Here is a 17,209-nt window from a genome sequence, read left to right on the forward strand (position 1 = left end):
TCTATCCCTTTGACCATCTTATTGACGATGAAACTCAGAAATTGCATCAGAATTAAATACAAAAGGCACAATGCCGACTAAAGTACAAGAAGACTGACTCTACTGAGAGTCTATGTTTTGAACCATTCCTGTGACACTAGTTATAGATTCCGGTGCTTCACTCCAGGTTTACTGTATCCCTCTGACCTTCTTATTGACGATGAAACACAGAAATTGCATCGGAATTAAATAGAAAAGGCACAATACCGACTTAGGTACAAGAAGACTGACTCTTCCTACTGTCTATGTTTGAACCATTCTTGTGACACTAGTATTTTATTCCGATGCTTCACTTGAGGTTTACTGTATCCCTCAGACCTTCTTATGGACGATGAAACACAGAAATTGCATCGGAATGAAATTCAAAAGGCATAATGCCGACTTCAGTACAAGAAGACTGAGTCTTCCAACTCTCTATGTTTTGAACCATTCCTGTGACACTAGTTATAGATTCCGATGCTTCACATCAGGTTTACTGTATCCCTCTGACCTTCTTATTGACGATAAAACACAGAAATTGCATCGGAATTAAATACAAAAGGCACAATGCCGACTTAAGTAGAAGTAGACTGACTCTTCTTACTGTGTATGTTTTGAACCATTCCTGTGACACTAGTTATAGATTCCGATGCTTGATTCAGATTTACTGTATCCCCCTGAAGTTCTTATTGATAATGAAACACAGAAATTGCGTCGGAATTAAATACAAAAGGCACAATGCCGAATTAAGTACAAGAAGACTGACTCATCTCACTGTCTATGCTTTGAACCATTCCTGTGGCACTAATTATAGATTCCGATGCTTCCCTCCAGGTTTACTGTATACCTTGGACCTTCTTATTGACGATGAAACACAGAAATTGCATCGGAATTAAATACAAAAGCACAATGCCGACATAAGTACAAGAAGACGGACTCTTCTTACTGACTCTGTTTGAACCATTCCTGTGACACTAGTTATAGATTCCGATGCTTCACTTCAGGTTTGCTGTATCCCTCTGACCTTCGTATTGACGATAAAACACAGAAATTGCATCGGAATTAAATACAAAAGGCACAATGCCGACTTAAGTAGAAGTAGACTGACTCTTCTTACTGTGTATGTTTTGAACCATTCCTGTGACACTAGTTATAGATTCCGATGCTTCACCCCCGGTTTAAAGTATCCCTTGGACCTTATTACTGACGATGAAACACAGAAATTACATCGTAATTAATTATAAAAGGCACATTGCCGACTTAAGTACAAGAAGACTGACTCTTCAGACTGACTATATTTTGAACAATTCCTGTGACACTAGTTATAGATTCCGATGCTTCACTTCAGTTTTACTGTATCCCTCTGACCGTCTTATTGACAATAAAACACAGAAATTACATCGGAATTAAATACAAAAGGCACAATGCCGACTTAAGTACAAGAAAACTGACTCATCTTACTGTTTTTTTTTTTAACCATTCCTGTGACACTAGTTATAGATTCCGATGCTTCACTTCAGATTTACTGTATCCCCCTGAAGTTCTTATTGACAATGAAACACAGAAATTGCGTCGGAATTAAGTACAAAAGGCACAATGCCGAATTAAGTAAAGAAGACTGACTCATCTCACTGTCTATGCTTTGAACCATTCCTGTGGCACTAATTATTGATTCCGATGCTTCCCTCCAGGTTTACTGTATACCTTGGACCTTCTTATTGACGATGAAACACAGAAATTGCATCGGAATTAAATACAAAAGCACAATGCCGACGTAAGTACAAGAAGACGGACTCTTCTTACTGTCTATGATGTGAACCACTCCTGTGACACTAGTTATAGATTCCGATGCTTCACTCCTGGTTTACTGTATCCTTTGGACCCTCTTGCAGACGATGAAACACAGAAATTGCATCGTAATTAAATTGAAAAGGCACAATGCCGACTTAAGTACAAGAAGACTGACTCTTCAGACTGACTATGTTTTGAACAATTCCTGTGACACTAGTTATAGATTCCGATGCATCACTACAGGTTTACCGTATACCGTGGACCTTCTTATTGACGGGATGAAACACAGAAATTGCATCGGAATTAAATACAAAAGCACAATGCCGACGTAAGTACAAGAAGACGGACTCTTCTTACTGTCTATGTTTTGAACCATTCCTGTGACACTAGTCATAGATTCCGATGCTTCACTCCTGGTTTACTGTATCTTTTGGACCTTCTTGCTAACGATGAAACACAGAAATTGCATCGTAATGAAATAGAAAAGGCACAATGCCGACTTAAGTACAAGAAGACCGACTCTTCAGACTGACTATGTTTTGAACAATTCCTGTGACACTAGTTATAGATTCGATACTTCACTTCAGGTTTACTGTATCCCTCTGACCTTCTTATTGACGATGAAACACAGAAATTGCATCGCAATTAAATACAAAAGGCACAATGCCGACTTAAGTACAAGACGACTGACCCTTCCAACTGTCTATGTTATGAACCGTTCATGTGACACTAGTTATAGATTCCGATGCTTCACTTTAGGTTTACTGTATCCCTCTGACCTTCTTATTGACGATGAAACACAGAAATTGCATCGGAATTAAATAGAAAAGGCACAATGCCGACTTAACTACAAGAAGACTGACTCTTCTTACTGTCTATGATTTGCACCATTCCTGTGACACTAGTTATAGATTCCGATGCTTAACTTCAGAATTACTGTATCCCACTGACCTTCTTAGTGACGATGAAACACAGAAATTGCATCGGAAATTAATACAAAAAGCACAATGCCGACTAAAGTACAAGAATACTGAGTCATCTTACTGTCTATGTTTTGAACCGTCCCTGTGACACTAGTTATAGATTCCGATGCTTCACTCCAGGTTTACTGTATCCCCTGGACCTTCTTATTGACGATGAAACACAGAAATTGCATCGGAATTAAATACAAAAGGCACAATACCGACATAAGTACAAGAAGACTGTCTCTTCTTACTGTCTATGTTTGAACCATTCCTGTGACACTAGTTATTGATTCCGATGCTTCGCTTCAGATTTACTGTATCATTCTGACGCTCATATTGACGATGAAACACAGAAATTGCGTCCGTATTAAATACAAAAGGCACAATGCCGATTTAAGTACAAGAAGACTCACTCATCTTACTGTCTATGTTTTGAACCATTCCTGTGACACTAGTTAGAGATTCCGATGCTTCACTCCAGGTTTACTGTATACCTTGGACCTTCTTATTGACGATAAAACACAGAAATTGCATCGGAATTAAATACAAAAGCACATTGCCGTCTTAAGTACAAGAAGACTGACTCATCTTACTGTCTATGTTTTGAACCATTCCTGTGACTCTAGTTATGGATTCCGATGCTTCACTCTAGGTTTACTGTATACCTTGGACCTTCTTATTGACGATGAAACACATAAATTGCATCGGAATTAAATACAAAAGCACAATGCCGACATAAGTACAAGAAGACGGACTCTTCTTACTGACTATGTTTGAACCATTCCTGTGACACTAGTTATAGATTCCGATGCTTCACGTCAGGTTTGCTGTATCCCTCTGACCTTCGTATTGACGATAAAACACAGAAATTGCATCGGAATTAAATACAAAAGGCACAATGCCGACTTAAGTAGAAGTACACTGACTCTTCTTGCTGTCTATGTTTTGAACCATTCCTGTGACACTAGTTATAGATTCCGGTGCTTCACCCCAGGTTTAAAGTATCCCTTGGACCTTATTACTGACGATGAAACACAGAAATTGCATCGTAATTAATTATAAAAGGCACATTGCCGACTTAAGTACAAGAAGACTGACTCTTCAGACTGACTATATTTTGAACAATTCCTGTGACACTAGTTATAGATTCCGAAGCTTCACTTCAGGTTTACTGTATCCCTCTGACCGTCTTATTGACAACAAAACACAGAAATTACATTGGAATTAAATACAAAAGGCACAATGCCGACTTAAGTACAAGAAGACTGACTCATCTTACTGTCTATGTTTTGAACCATTCCTGTGACACTAGTTATAGATTCCGATTCTTCACTTCAGATTTACTGTATCCCTCTGAAGTTCTTATTGACAATGAAACACAGAAATTGCGTCGGAATTAAATACAAAAGGCACAATGCCGAATTAAGTACAAGAAGACTGACTCATCTCACTGTCTATGTTTTGAACCATTCCTGTGGCACTAATTATAGATTCCGATGCTTCCCTCCAGGTTTACTGTATACCTTGGACCTTCTTATTGACGATGAAACACAGAAATTGCATCGGAATTAAATACAAAAGCACAATGCCGAAGTAAGTACAAGAAGACGGACTCTCTTTACTGTCTATGATGTGAACCACTCCTGTGACACTAGTTACAGATTCCGATGCTTCACTCCTGGTTTACTGTATCCTTTGGACCCTCTTGCAGACGATGATACACAGAAATTGCATCGTAATTAAATAGAAAAGGCACAATCCCGACTTAAGTACAAGAAGACCGACTCTTCAGACTGACTATGTTTTGAACCATTCCTGTGACACTAGTTATAGATTCCGATTCTTCACTTCAGATTTACTGTATCCCTCTGAAGTTCTTATTGACAATGAAACACAGAAATTGCGTCGGAATTAAATACAAAAGGCACAATGCCGAATTAAGTACAAGAAGACTGACTCATCTCACTGTCTATGTTTTGAACCATTCCTGTGGCACTAATTATAGATTCCGATGCTTCCCTCCAGGTTTACTGTATACCTTGGACCTTCTTATTGACGATGAAACACAGAAATTGCATCGGAATTAAATACAAAAGCACAATGCCGAAGTAAGTACAAGAAGACGGACTCTCTTTACTGTCTATGATGTGAACCACTCCTGTGACACTAGTTACAGATTCCGATGCTTCACTCCTGGTTTACTGTATCTTTTGGACCTTCTTGCTGACGATGAAACACAGAAATTGCATCGTAATGAAATAGAAAAGGCACAATCCCGACTTAAGTACAAGAAGACCGACTCTTCAGACTGACTATGTTTTGAACAATTCCTGTGACACTAGTTATAGATTCCGATACTTCACTTCAGGTTTACTGCATCCCTCTGACCTTCTTAGTGACGATGAAACACAGAAATTGCATCGGAATTAAATACAAAAGGCACAATGCCGACTTAAGTACAAGACGACTGACTCTTCCAACTGTCTATGTTTTGAACCGTTCGTGTGACACTAGTTATAGATTCCGATGCTTCACTTTAGGTTTACTGTATCCCACTGACCTTCTTATTGACGATGAAACACAGAAATTGCATCGGAATTAAATAGAAAAGGCACAATGCCGACTTAACTACAAGAAGACTGACTCTTCTTACTGTCTATGATTTGCACCATTCCTGTGACACTAGTTATAGTTTCCGATGCTTAACTTCAGGATTACTGTATCCCACTGTCCTTCTTAGTGACGATGAAACACAGAAATTGCATCGGAAATTAATACAAAAAGCACAATGCCGACTAAAGTACAAGAATACTGAGTCATCTTACTGTCATTGTTTTGAACCGTCCCTGTGACACTAGTTATAGATTCCGATGCTTCACTCCAGGTTTACTGTATCCCCCGGACCTTCTTATTGACGATGAAACACAGAAATTGCATCGGAATTAAATACAAAAGGCACAATATCGACATAAGTACAAGAAGACTGTCTCTTCTTACTGACTATGTTTTGAAACATTCCTGTGACACTAGTTATAAATTCCGATGCTTCACTCTAGCTTTACTGTATCCTTTGGACCTTCTTATTGACGATGAAACACAGAAAATGCATCTTAATTAATTACAAAATGCACAATGCCGACGTAAGTAAAAGGAGTCTGACTCTTCTTACTGTCTGTGTTTTGAACCATTCCTATGACACTAGTTATGGATTCCGATGCTTCACTCCAGGTTTACTGTATCCCTTAGACCTTCGTATTGACGAGGAAACATAGAAATTGCATCAGAATTAAATACAAAGGGCACAATGCCGAATTAAGTAAAAGAAGACTGACTCCTCTTACTGACTATTTTTTGCACCATTCCTGTGACACTAGTTATAGACTCCGATGCTTCACTCCTGGTTTACTGTATCCCTTGGACCTTCTTATTGACGATGAAACACAGAAATTGCATCGAATTTAAATACAAAAGACATAATACCGACTTAAGTACAAGAAGACTGTCTCTTCTTACTGACTATGTTTTGAACCATTCCTGTGACACTAGTTATAGATTCCGATGCTTCACTCCAGGTTTACTGTATCCCTTAGCCCTTCTTATTGACGATGCAACACAGAAATTACATCGGAATTAAATACTAAAGGCACAATGCCGACTTAAGTACAAGAATACTGACTCTTCCAACTCTCTAAGCTGTGAACCATTCCTGTGACGCTAGTTATAGATTCCGATTCTTCACTTCAGGTTTACTGTATCCCACTGACCTTCTTATTGACGATGAAACACAGAAATTGCATCGGAATTAAATACAAAAGCACAATGCCGACGTAAGTACAAGAAGACGGACTCTTCTTACTGTCTATGATGTGAACCACTCCTGTGACACTAGTTATAGATTCCGATGCTTCACTCCTGGTTTACTGTATCCTTTGGACCCTCTTGCAGACGATGAAACACAGAAATTGCATCGTAATTAAATTGAAAAGGCACAATGCCGACTTAAGTACAAGAAGACTGACTCTTCAGACTGACTATGTTTTGAACAATTCCTGTGACACTAGTTATAGATTCCGATGCATCACTACAGGTTTACCGTATACCGTGGACCTTCTTATTGACGGGATGAAACACAGAAATTGCATCGGAATTAAATACAAAAGCACAATGCCGACGTAAGTACAAGAAGACGGACTCTTCTTACTGTCTATGTTTTGAACCATTCCTGTGACACTAGTCATAGATTCCGATGCTTCACTCCTGGTTTACTGTATCTTTTGGACCTTCTTGCTAACGATGAAACACAGAAATTGCATCGTAATGAAATAGAAAAGGCACAATGCCGACTTAAGTACAAGAAGACCGACTCTTCAGACTGACTATGTTTTGAACAATTCCTGTGACACTAGTTATAGATTCGATACTTCACTTCAGGTTTACTGTATCCCTCTGACCTTCTTATTGACGATGAAACACAGAAATTGCATCGCAATTAAATACAAAAGGCACAATGCCGACTTAAGTACAAGACGACTGACCCTTCCAACTGTCTATGTTATGAACCGTTCATGTGACACTAGTTATAGATTCCGATGCTTCACTTTAGGTTTACTGTATCCCTCTGACCTTCTTATTGACGATGAAACACAGAAATTGCATCGGAATTAAATAGAAAAGGCACAATGCCGACTTAACTACAAGAAGACTGACTCTTCTTACTGTCTATGATTTGCACCATTCCTGTGACACTAGTTATAGATTCCGATGCTTAACTTCAGAATTACTGTATCCCACTGACCTTCTTAGTGACGATGAAACACAGAAATTGCATCGGAAATTAATACAAAAAGCACAATGCCGACTAAAGTACAAGAATACTGAGTCATCTTACTGTCTATGTTTTGAACCGTCCCTGTGACACTAGTTATAGATTCCGATGCTTCACTCCAGGTTTACTGTATCCCCTGGACCTTCTTATTGACGATGAAACACAGAAATTGCATCGGAATTAAATACAAAAGGCACAATACCGACATAAGTACAAGAAGACTGTCTCTTCTTACTGTCTATGTTTGAACCATTCCTGTGACACTAGTTATTGATTCCGATGCTTCACTTCAGATTTACTGTATCATTCTGACGCTCATATTGACGATGAAACACAGAAATTGCGTCCGTATTAAATACAAAAGGCACAATGCCGATTTAAGTACAAGAAGACTCACTCATCTTACTGTCTATGTTTTGAACCATTCCTGTGACACTAGTTAGAGATTCCGATGCTTCACTCCAGGTTTACTGTATACCTTGGACCTTCTTATTGACGATAAAACACAGAAATTGCATCGGAATTAAATACAAAAGCACATTGCCGTCTTAAGTACAAGAAGACTGACTCATCTTACTGTCTATGTTTTGAACCATTCCTGTGACTCTAGTTATGGATTCCGATGCTTCACTCTAGGTTTACTGTATACCTTGGACCTTCTTATTGACGATGAAACACATAAATTGCATCGGAATTAAATACAAAAGCACAATGCCGACATAAGTACAAGAAGACGGACTCTTCTTACTGACTATGTTTGAACCATTCCTGTGACACTAGTTATAGATTCCGATGCTTCACGTCAGGTTTGCTGTATCCCTCTGACCTTCGTATTGACGATAAAACACAGAAATTGCATCGGAATTAAATACAAAAGGCACAATGCCGACTTAAGTAGAAGTACACTGACTCTTCTTGCTGTCTATGTTTTGAACCATTCCTGTGACACTAGTTATAGATTCCGGTGCTTCACCCCAGGTTTAAAGTATCCCTTGGACCTTATTACTGACGATGAAACACAGAAATTGCATCGTAATTAATTATAAAAGGCACATTGCCGACTTAAGTACAAGAAGACTGACTCTTCAGACTGACTATATTTTGAACAATTCCTGTGACACTAGTTATAGATTCCGAAGCTTCATTTCAGGTTTACTGTATCCCTCTGACCGTCTTATTGACAACAAAACACAGAAATTACATTGGAATTAAATACAAAAGGCACAATGCCGACTTAAGTACAAGAAGACTGACTCATCTTACTGTCTATGTTTTGAACCATTCCTGTGACACTAGTTATAGATTCCGATTCTTCACTTCAGATTTACTGTATCCCTCTGAAGTTCTTATTGACAATGAAACACAGAAATTGCGTCGGAATTAAATACAAAAGGCACAATGCCGAATTAAGTACAAGAAGACTGACTCATCTCACTGTCTATGTTTTGAACCATTCCTGTGGCACTAATTATAGATTCCGATGCTTCCCTCCAGGTTTACTGTATACCTTGGACCTTCTTATTGACGATGAAACACAGAAATTGCATCGGAATTAAATACAAAAGCACAATGCCGAAGTAAGTACAAGAAGACGGACTCTCTTTACTGTCTATGATGTGAACCACTCCTGTGACACTAGTTACAGATTCCGATGCTTCACTCCTGGTTTACTGTATCCTTTGGACCCTCTTGCAGACGATGATACACAGAAATTGCATCGTAATTAAATAGAAAAGGCACAATCCCGACTTAAGTACAAGAAGACCGACTCTTCAGACTGACTATGTTTTGAACCATTCCTGTGACACTAGTTATAGATTCCGATTCTTCACTTCAGATTTACTGTATCCCTCTGAAGTTCTTATTGACAATGAAACACAGAAATTGCGTCGGAATTAAATACAAAAGGCACAATGCCGAATTAAGTACAAGAAGACTGACTCATCTCACTGTCTATGTTTTGAACCATTCCTGTGGCACTAATTATAGATTCCGATGCTTCCCTCCAGGTTTACTGTATACCTTGGACCTTCTTATTGACGATGAAACACAGAAATTGCATCGGAATTAAATACAAAAGCACAATGCCGAAGTAAGTACAAGAAGACGGACTCTCTTTACTGTCTATGATGTGAACCACTCCTGTGACACTAGTTACAGATTCCGATGCTTCACTCCTGGTTTACTGTATCTTTTGGACCTTCTTGCTGACGATGAAACACAGAAATTGCATCGTAATGAAATAGAAAAGGCACAATCCCGACTTAAGTACAAGAAGACCGACTCTTCAGACTGACTATGTTTTGAACAATTCCTGTGACACTAGTTATAGATTCCGATACTTCACTTCAGGTTTACTGCATCCCTCTGACCTTCTTAGTGACGATGAAACACAGAAATTGCATCGGAATTAAATACAAAAGGCACAATGCCGACTTAAGTACAAGACGACTGACTCTTCCAACTGTCTATGTTTTGAACCGTTCGTGTGACACTAGTTATAGATTCCGATGCTTCACTTTAGGTTTACTGTATCCCACTGACCTTCTTATTGACGATGAAACACAGAAATTGCATCGGAATTAAATAGAAAAGGCACAATGCCGACTTAACTACAAGAAGACTGACTCTTCTTACTGTCTATGATTTGCACCATTCCTGTGACACTAGTTATAGTTTCCGATGCTTAACTTCAGGATTACTGTATCCCACTGTCCTTCTTAGTGACGATGAAACACAGAAATTGCATCGGAAATTAATACAAAAAGCACAATGCCGACTAAAGTACAAGAATACTGAGTCATCTTACTGTCATTGTTTTGAACCGTCCCTGTGACACTAGTTATAGATTCCGATGCTTCACTCCAGGTTTACTGTATCCCCCGGACCTTCTTATTGGCGATGAAACACAGAAATTGCATCGGAATTAAATACAAAAGGCACAATATCGACATAAGTACAAGAAGACTGTCTCTTCTTACTGACTATGTTTTGAAACATTCCTGTGACACTAGTTATAAATTCCGATGCTTCACTCTAGCTTTACTGTATCCTTTGGACCTTCTTATTGACGATGAAACACAGAAAATGCATCTTAATTAATTACAAAATGCACAATGCCGACGTAAGTAAAAGGAGTCTGACTCTTCTTACTGTCTGTGTTTTGAACCATTCCTATGACACTAGTTATGGATTCCGATGCTTCACTCCAGGTTTACTGTATCCCTTAGACCTTCGTATTGACGATGAAACATAGAAATTGCATCAGAATTAAATACAAAGGGCACAATGCCGAATTAAGTAAAAGAAGACTGACTCCTCTTACTGACTATTTTTTGCACCATTCCTGTGACACTAGTTATAGACTCCGATGCTTCACTCCTGGTTTACTGTATCCCTTGGACCTTCTTATTGACGATGAAACACAGAAATTGCATCGAATTTAAATACAAAAGACATAATACCGACTTAAGTACAAGAAGACTGTCTCTTCTTACTGACTATGTTTTGAACCATTCCTGTGACACTAGTTATAGATTCCGATGCTTCACTCCAGGTTTACTGTATCCCTTAGCCCTTCTTATTGACGATGCAACACAGAAATTACATCGGAATTAAATACTAAAGGCACAATGCCGACTTAAGTACAAGAATACTGACTCTTCCAACTCTCTAAGCTGTGAACCATTCCTGTGACGCTAGTTATAGATTCCGATTCTTCACTTCAGGTTTACTGTATCCCACTGACCTTCTTATTGACGATGAAACACAGAAATTGCATCGGAATTAAATAGAAAAATCACAATACCGACTTAACTACAAGAAGACTGACTCTTCTTACTGACTATGTTTTGAACCATTTCTGTGAAACTAGTTATAGATTCTGAAGCTTAACTTCAGGATTACTGTATCCCACTGACCTTCTTAATGACGATGGAACACAGAAATTGCACCGGAATTAAATACAAAAGGCACAATGCCAACTTAAGTACAAGAAGACTGACTCTTCTTACTGTCTATGTTACGAAACAATCCTGTGACACTAGTTATAGATTCCGATGCTTCACTCCACGTTTACTGTATCCCTTAGACCTTCATATTGACGATGAAACACAGAAATTGCATCGGAATTAAATACAAAAGGCACAATGCCTACTGAAGTACAAGAAGACTGATTCTTCTTACTGACTATGTTTTGAACCATTCCTGTGACAATAGTTACAGATTACAATGCTTCACTTCAGTTTTACTGTATCCCTCTGACCTTCTTATTGACGATAAATTACAGAAATTACATCGGAATTAAATACAAAAGGCACAATGCCGACTTAAGTACAAGAAGACTGACTCCTCTTACTGTCTATGTTTTGAACCATTCCTGTGACACTAGTTATCGGTTCCGATGCTTCATTCCAGGTTTACTGTATACCTTGGACCTTCCTATTGACGATGAAACCTAGAAATTGCATCGGAATTAAATACAAAAGCACAATGCCGACTTAAGTACAAGAAGACTGACTCATCTTACTGTCTATGTTTTGAACCATTCCTGTGACACTAGTGTTCGATTCCGATGCTTCACTCCAAGTTTACTGTATACCTTGGACCTTCCTGTTGACGATGAAACACAGAAATTGCATCGGAATTAAATACAAAAGCACAATGCCGACTTAAGTACAAGAATGCAGACTCTTCTTACTGAGTATGTTTGAACCGTTCCTGTGACACTAGTTATAGATTCCGATGCTTCACTTCAGGTTTACTGTATCCCTCTAACCTTCTTATTGACGATAAAGAACAGATATTGCATCGGAATTAAATACAAAAGGCACAATGCCGACTTAAGCAGAAGCAGGCTGACTCTTCTTACTGTCTATGTTTTGAACCATTCCTGTGACACTAGTTATAGGTTCCGATGCTTCACTCCAGGTTTACAGTATCCCTTAGACCTTCCTATTGACGATGAGACACAGAAATCGCATTGGAATTAAATAGAAAAAGCACAATGCCGACTTAAGTACAAGAAGACTGACTCTTCCTACTCTCTATGTTTTGAACCTTTCCTGTGACACTTGTTTTTTATTGCGATGCTTCACTTCAGGTTTACTGTATCCCTCGGACCTTCTTATGGACGATGAAACACAGAAATTGCATCGGAATGAAATACAAAAGGCACAATGCCGACTTATGTACAAGTAGACTGACTCTTCCAACTCTCTATGTTTTGAACCATTCCTGTGACGCCAGTTATAGATTCCGACGCTTCACTTCAGGTTTACTGTATCCCTTGGACCTTCTTATTGACGATGAAACACACAAATTGCATCGGAATTAAATACAAAATGCACAATGCCGACTTAAGTACAAGAAGACGGACTCTTCTTACTGACTATGCTTTGAACCGTTCCTGTGGCACTAGTTATAGATTCCGATGCTTCACTTCAGGTTTACTGTATCCCTCTAACCTTCTTATTGACGATGAAACACAGAAATTACATCGGAATTAAATACAAAAGGCACAATGCCGACTTAAGTACGTGTAGACTGACTTTTCCTACTGGCTATGTTTTGAACCATTCCTGTAACACTAGTTATAAATTCCGACGGTTCATTTCAGGTTTACTGTATCCCTTGGACCTTCTTATTGACGATGAAACACAGAAATTACATCGGAATTAAATACTAAAGGCACAATGCCGACTTAAGTACAAGAATACTGACTCTTCCAACTCTCTAAGCTTTGAACCATTCCTGTGACGCTAGTTATAGATTCCGATGCTTCACTTCAGGTTTACTGTATCCCACTGACCTTCTTATTGACGATGAAACACAGAAATTGCATCGGAATTAAATAGAAAAGGCACAATACCGACTTAACTACAAGAAGACTGACTCTTCTTACTGACTATGTTTTGAACCATTTCTGTGAAACTAGTTATAGTTTCTGAAGCTTAACTTCAGGATTACTGTATCCTACTGACCTTGTTAATGACGATGGAACACAGAAATTGCATCGGAATTAAATACAAAAGGCACAATGCCAACTTAAGTACAAGAAGACTGACTCTTGTTACTGTCTATGTTTTGAAACAATCCTGTGACACTAGTTATAGATTCCGATGCTTCACTCCACGTTTACTGTATCCCTTAGACCTTCATATTGACGATGAAACACAGAAATTGCATCGGAATTAAATACAAAAGGCACAATGCCTATTGAAGTACAAGAAGACTGATTCTTCCTACTGACTATGCTTTGAACCATTCCTGTGACAATAGTTACAGATTACGATGCTTCACTTCAGTTTTACTGTATCCCTCTGACCTTCTTATTGACGATAAAACACAGAAATTACATCGGAATTAATTACAAAAGGCACAATGCCGACTTAAGTGCAAGAAGACTGACTCTTCTTACTGTCTATGTTTTGAACCATTCCTGTGACACTAGTTATAGATTCCGATGCTTCACTTCAGATTTACTGGATCCCTCTGACGTTCTTATTGACGATGAAACACAGAAACTGCGTCGGTATTAAATACAAAAGGCACAATGCCGAATTAAGTACACGAAGACCGACTCATCGTACTGTCTATGTATTGAAGCATTCCTGTGGCACTAGTTATAGATTCCGGTGCTTCACTCCAGGTTTACTGTATACCTTGGACCTTCTTATTGACGATGAAACACAGAAATTGCATCGGAATTAAATACAACAGCACAATGCCGACTTAAGTACAAGAAGACTGACTCATCTTACTGTCTATGTTTTGAACCATTCCTGTGACACTAGTTATCGATTCCGATGCTTCATTCCAGGTTTACTGTATACCTTGGACCTTCCTATTGACGATGAAACCTAGAAATTGCATAGGAATTAAATACAAAAGCACAATGCCGACTTAAGTACAAGAAGACTGACTCATCTTACTGTCTATGTTTTGAACTATTCCTGTGACACTAGTTATCGATTCCGATGCTTCACTCCAGGTTTACTGTATACCTTGGACCTTCCTGTTGACGATGAAACACAGAAATTGCATCGGAATTAAATACAAAAGCACAATGCCGACTTATGTACAAGAATGCAGACTGTTCTTACTGAGTATGTTTGAACCGTTCCTGTGACACTAGTTATAGATTCCGATGCTTCACTTCAGGTTTACTGTATCCCTCTGACCTTCTTATTGACGATAAAGAACAGATATTGCATCGGAATTAAATACAAAAGGCACAATGCCGACTTAAGTAGAAGCAGACTGACTCTTCTTACTGTCTATGTTTTGAACCATTCCTGTGACACTAGTTATAGGTTCCGATGCTTCACTCCAGGTTTACAGTATCCCTTGGACCTTCCTACTGACGATGAAACACAGAAATTGCATCGTAATTAAATTGAAAAGGCAGATTGCCGACTTAAGTACAAGAAGACTGACTCTTCAGACTGACTATATTTTGAACAATTCCTGTGCCACTAGGTATAGATTCCGATGCTTCACTTCAGGTTTACTGTATCCCTTGGAAATTCCTATTGACGAAGAGACACAGAAACCGCATCGGAATGAAATAGAAAAGGCACAATGCCGACTTAAGTACAAGAAGACTGACTCTTCCCACTCTCTATGTTTTGAACCACTCCTGTGACACTAGTTATAGATTCTGATGCTTCCTTTAAGTTTACTGTATCCCTTGGATCTTCTTATTGGCGATGAAACATAGATATTGCATCGGAATTAAATACAAAAGGCACAATGCCGACTTAAGTACAAGAAGACTGATTTATCTTACTGTCTATGTTTTGAACCATTCGTGTGACACTATGCTTCACTCCAGATTGACTCTATCCCTTAGACCTTCATATTGACGATGAAACCCAGAAATTGCATCGGAATTAAATACAAAAGGCACAATGCCGACTGAAGTACAAAAAAACTGACTCCTCTTACTGACTATGATTTGAACCATTCCTGTGACACTAGTTATAGACTCCAATGCTTCACTTCAGGTTTACTGTATCCCTCTGACCTTCTTAATGACGATAAAACACAGAAATTACATCGGAATTAAATACAAAAGGCACAATGCCCACTTAAGTACAAGGAGACTGACTCTTCTTACTGTCTTTGTTTTGAACCATTCCTGTGACACTAGTTACAGATTCCGACGCTTCACTTCAGATTTACTGTATCCCTCTGACGTTCTTATTGACAATGAAACACAGAAATTGCGTCTCAATTAAATACAAAAGGCACAATGCCGAATTAAGTACAAGAAGGCTGACTCATCTCACTGTCTATGCTTTGAACCATTCCTGTGGCACTAGTTACAGATTCCGATGCCTCACTCCAGGTTTACTGTATACCTTGGACCTTCGTATTGACGATGAAACACAGAAATTGCATCGGAATTATATACAAAAGCACAATGCCGACTTAAGTACAAGAAGACTAACTCTTTGTACTCTCTATGTTTTGAACCATTCCTGTGACACTAGTTATAGATTCCGATGCTTCACTTCTGGTATACTGTACCTCTTGGACCTTGTTATTGACGATGAAACACACTAATTGCATCGGAATTAATTACAATAGGCACAATGCCGACTTAAGTACAAGAAGACTGACTCTTCTTACTGACTATGTTTTGAACCATTCCTGTGACACTAGTTATAGATTCCGATGCATCACTTCAGGTTTACTGTATCCCTCTGACCTTCTTATTGACGATGAAACACAGAAATTGCATCGGAATTAAATACAAAAAGCACAATGCCGACTAAAGTACAAGAATACTGACTCATCTTACTGTCTATGTTTTGAACCGTCCCTGTGACACTAGTTATAGATTCCGATGCTTCACTCCAGCTCAACCGTATCCCTTGGACCTTCTTCTTGACGATGAAAGACAGAAATTGCATCGGAATTAAATACAAAAAGCACAACACCGACTAAAGTACAAGAAGACTGTCTCTTCTTGCTGACTATGTTTTGAACCATTCCTGTGACACTAGTTATAGATTCCGTTGCTTCACTCCAGGTTTACTGTATCCCTTGGACCTTCGTATTGACGATGAAACACAGTAATTGCATCGGAATTAAATAAAAAGGTACAATGCCGACTTAAGTAAAAGAAGTCTGACTCTTCTTACTGTCTGTGTTTTGAACCATTCCTGTGACACTAGTTATAGATTCCGATGCTTCACTCCAGGTTTACTGTATCCCTTGGACCTTCGTATTGACGATGAATCACAGAAATTGAATCGGAATTATATAAAAAGGCACAATGCCGATTTAAGTAAAAGAAGTCTGACTCTTCTTACTGTCTGTGTTTTGAATCATTCCTGTTACACTAGTTATGGATTCCGATGCTTCACTCCAGGTTTACTGTATCCCATAGACCTTCTTATTGACGATGAAACACAGAAATTTCATTAGAATTAAATAGAAAATGCACAATGATGACCTAAGTACAAGAAGACTGACTCTTCTTACTGATTATGTTTTGAACCATTCCTGTGACACTAGTTATAGATTCCGATGCTTCACTACAGGTTTCCTGTATCCCTCTGACCTTCTTATTGACGATGAAACACAGAAATTGCATCAGAAT

Source organism: Schistocerca americana, chromosome 7 (assembly GCF_021461395.2).
Source record: "Schistocerca americana isolate TAMUIC-IGC-003095 chromosome 7, iqSchAmer2.1, whole genome shotgun sequence".
NCBI lineage: Eukaryota > Metazoa > Arthropoda > Insecta > Orthoptera > Acrididae > Schistocerca > Schistocerca americana.